This window comes from Sarcophilus harrisii, chromosome 1 (assembly GCF_902635505.1).
Source record: "Sarcophilus harrisii chromosome 1, mSarHar1.11, whole genome shotgun sequence".
Classification (NCBI taxonomy): Eukaryota; Metazoa; Chordata; class Mammalia; order Dasyuromorphia; family Dasyuridae; genus Sarcophilus; species Sarcophilus harrisii.
In genome coordinates, this window is record NC_045426.1 from 430,764,538 (window position 1) to 430,768,389 (window position 3,852).

Sequence of the window (3,852 nt, forward strand, 5' to 3'; positions counted from 1 at the left end):
GAAAGCACTAATAGGATACTGGGACATTTGTTGCCTTTACAGTAAAGATGAGAATATAAACCATTGATTCTATTCATTGTCCTTCATTATTTATTCAAAAGAAGAAGTCAATGATGTTTCCAATTCATAAATTTCTTTCATATCTGTAGATATGCATCCACTCAAAATGCTTAGTAGAAATGAAGTAGGAATTTTGTTTAAATATATACTTATATGTGTATGTATATTATATATGTCAATTTGTATTTGAATACACACATATAAATATACAAAACCCAATCCATATATATATAATATGTATATATAATGCTTCAATCTATATTCACAATCATTTCTTTCTCTGTGTATAGATAAAATCTTTCATCATAAGTCCTTCAAAGTAGTGGATGAGAATAACAAAGTCATTTACAGCTGGTCATCCCAGTACAATGCTATTCTTTTGTACATAGTATATTTCACTTTGTTCATGGAGGACTTCCCAGGTTTTCCTGAGAGCATCCTGTTCATCATTTCCCAGAGAACAATAATATTCCATCACAAACACATACCATAGTTTATTGAGCCATTTCCCATTTGATGGGCTTCATCTCAATGTCTAATTTTTTTGTCCTCAGAAGAGAGCTGCTATAAATATTTTTGTACACATAAATTATTTTCCTTTTTTTCTGTTTTTTTTTAAATTTCTTTTGGTATTCTTGCCTAGTAGTGCTATTGTTAGGTCAAAGGATATGCATAATTCGTAGCCCTTTGAGCACAGAAAAATATGGAATGCTTTAAGAACGTGGGTATCACTCTTGTGCAAGAGCCGTGCTTAATCTTCTCTGTATTATTACAATTTTAGTATATGTGCTGCCAAAACAAGCACAAATGGCAACCTTTTAATTAATGCTAATTGACAAACTCATCTGAGATTTCACTGATTTAGGGAACTCTCAGATGAAGAAACTCCCCCTACCAATGTGGGGTGGCACCTTCTTAACAATTTGAATAGTCTTAATGCGGAAATATTTTTAACATGATTTTACATGTATAACTTGCATCACATTGCTTATTGTCTTGGGTAGAGGGTGAAGAGAGAGGCCTGAAGGCAGAAAAATCTTCAACTTAAAAATCTTATTAAAAAATAAATACTGAAAACTACCTTTATGTGCAACTGGAAAAAAATAAAATATTATTTTAAAAAACTTAAATAGTTTTGGAAAGCTACCTAGAACCCAGCTTCTTAAATTGTGGGTCATACATATAACCTGTAAATAAAAGGCTATGAAAAAATAAAATAAAAATAAATTGTGGGGCAACAACCCCAATGGAGTCGCATAACTGAATGTGGGAGTCACAAAATTATGATTTATTGTCAGTAAACATTTGATTTATATACCTATTTTATATATCTATATAGCCAGGGTCTCTCAAAAATTTCTCATGCAAAAAGGGTAACAAGTAAACAAAAGGTTTAAAAGCCCTGACCTAGAATGGTGTGAAATCAAGACACTTGCCCAGAATCAGAGAGATACTTTGTGTCAAACACATAATTTGAATACAGGTATTCTAGGTTTTGAGGCCAGCTCTTTATCTTTTAGCTCATGCTATCTAAACAGACTATGCATTTGCTGGAAAAGTGCATTTGACATGACTCATGACTACAGAACACTATGATTCAATGAGTTGTATCAAATTAATTCTCTAAGAAAAGACCACATTATTAGGGGAAAGTAAAGGAATTATTTTTTCTACACAATAATGATATAGGATAGTTCTTCAATAAGGATTTCTACTTCACTCCCATTTAGTAGAGATCCTACTTAATAGTTTTTTCTTCTTTTTTTCCAATTCCATGCAGTTTTCAACATGCATTTTTGTAAGATTTTGAGTTTCAAATTTTTTCTCCTTCCCACCTCCCCAAGACAGCAAGCAATCTTAGCTATATGAAGATTCTTATGTAGTACTGTAGGTAATTTATTTGTATTGGATCATAAGCCAGGAGGATTTCACTATTACTGAGGGGATTTGGGTAGTATCCTGATTTTTGGGATAACCACACCTATTAGAGAAAAATCAAAAGGGTTAAATCACTATTGCTTTAATCTGAAGAGTTCCACAGAGAGTTTGGCCCATCTCTATTCCCACCTGTATGGTGTGAGAATTTATGACAATGACTAGAAATCCCTTCTCTTAGAATTAGCTCAGGCTTTCTAACTCATATTTGTAGAGGATTTTAAGATGTACAAAGTTCTTTTTTTTTTTTTAAGCCTTTAAAGTAGACTTGTATTTGAACAATAAAAATAAGGAAAACAGAGGGAGACCCTCCTGGTACCATGCTTTGCCAGGACCCAACCCTTCAGAGCCAGGATGTTGAGCTTCTCTAATAGGACATAATCTCTCTAATAGGAGCATAATAGAAAGAACACTGACCAAAGAGGAATGAATCCTAGGTTTGATTTTCAGTTCTACAGTTATCATCTGAGTAATCTTCAGCAAATTACTTTAACTCTGTATGTCTCAATTTCCTCATCTATTAAACAGAGATAATACTATATATAAGAAGAGAAAAATTAGAATGGGTCACAATCATTATTTAAAACTTGACAAATGGAAGAGGGGTTCAATTGTTCTATTTGACTTTAGAGGATAGAATAAGACCCAGTGTTTGGAAGAAGAAAAGAGGAAGATTTTAGCCTAACATAAGGAGAAACTTCCTACCAAGTTTCCCCAAATAGAAGGAGCTAGCTTAGGATGCAGTGAATTCCATATCACTAGAAATCTTTAAGAAGCAGTTGAATGGTCACCTTCAGGGTTGCTATAGAGCAGGTATTCTTAACCACACGCCGTCCCTCCTCACCTCCTTCCTTCCTTCCCTCCTCTTTCTCTCTCTCTCTCTCTCTCTCTCTCTCTCTCTCTCTCTCTCTCTCTCTGTCTCTCTTCATATATATATATATATATATATATACATATACATATATATATGCAGTAGACTTTTTTGGAAGTCTGATTAAGTCTAGAGGTTCTTTCTCAGAATTATGATTTTTTTAATTAAAGGGAATGTGAAATTTCAGAGACTAGTGCAAATAAGATGTACTTTTTTTCATCAAAGTTCACAGATCCTCTGTAATATATTAATAGGCATTTAGGGAGAGGAGAACTAAGCATTTATATATCATTTGCTATGTGCTGAGCATACTAATTTTATTCTTGGGATCCATGGAGCCTAGGATAAGAATTTAGCTATAAAATGAATTTCTCTGGGCCTTTCTACAGACTATACTCCAGTTCTGGAACATGCTTTATCCTCACCTCCAATTCTAAAAATTCCTAGATTCATTTAAGTCTCAGCCAAAATGCCACTTTCTCTGAAACTTCTCATGATCTACCTAGTTATTAAGTTATTTCTTCTTTCCTTAATTATTTCATGTATGTGAACATTGTATTCACCCAAGAGAATGTTAACTCAGGTAAAGGAACTAAACAATCTAAACTCTGTGGATCCCCTTAATTTCTAAGATCCTGTGATTCAAAACAAAAAAAAAATTCTTTTTTTTGTTTCACCAAGACTCTTAAGTAGTTTGTGGCTCAGAAAGAGCTAGCACATCTCGTATGGCTGATATTTGAATCTAAGTCTCTTAATTTCAAATCTAACATTCTTTTTATTGTATCATGCTGTCTATAATTGGTGAAGAATGAATCCCTACAGAATTCTTAAAAACAATAAGTCTTTTAGAGCAAGTTGGGCCAGACCCAGATCCTTTAATAAGCAGCATCAGATTCCTATTCAGTTTTTCTGAGGCCTGAGTTCCTTGTAACTATAGAATGAAGCAATGGGCAATCAGTGTTCTAATACACTTGATGCTTTTTGCT

The 3,852-nt window shown here is 33.4% G+C and overlaps 1 non-coding gene across 1 annotated transcript; it reads right to left on the reverse strand.

Annotated features, from left to right (window-relative positions):
- Nucleotides 1–757: 757 nt before the first annotated feature.
- On the reverse strand, nt 758–865 carry LOC111719004. The gene has a single exon (XR_002769330.1). It is a non-coding gene; the product is annotated as a U6 spliceosomal RNA (small nuclear RNA).
- Nucleotides 866–3,852: the final 2,987 nt, after the last annotated feature.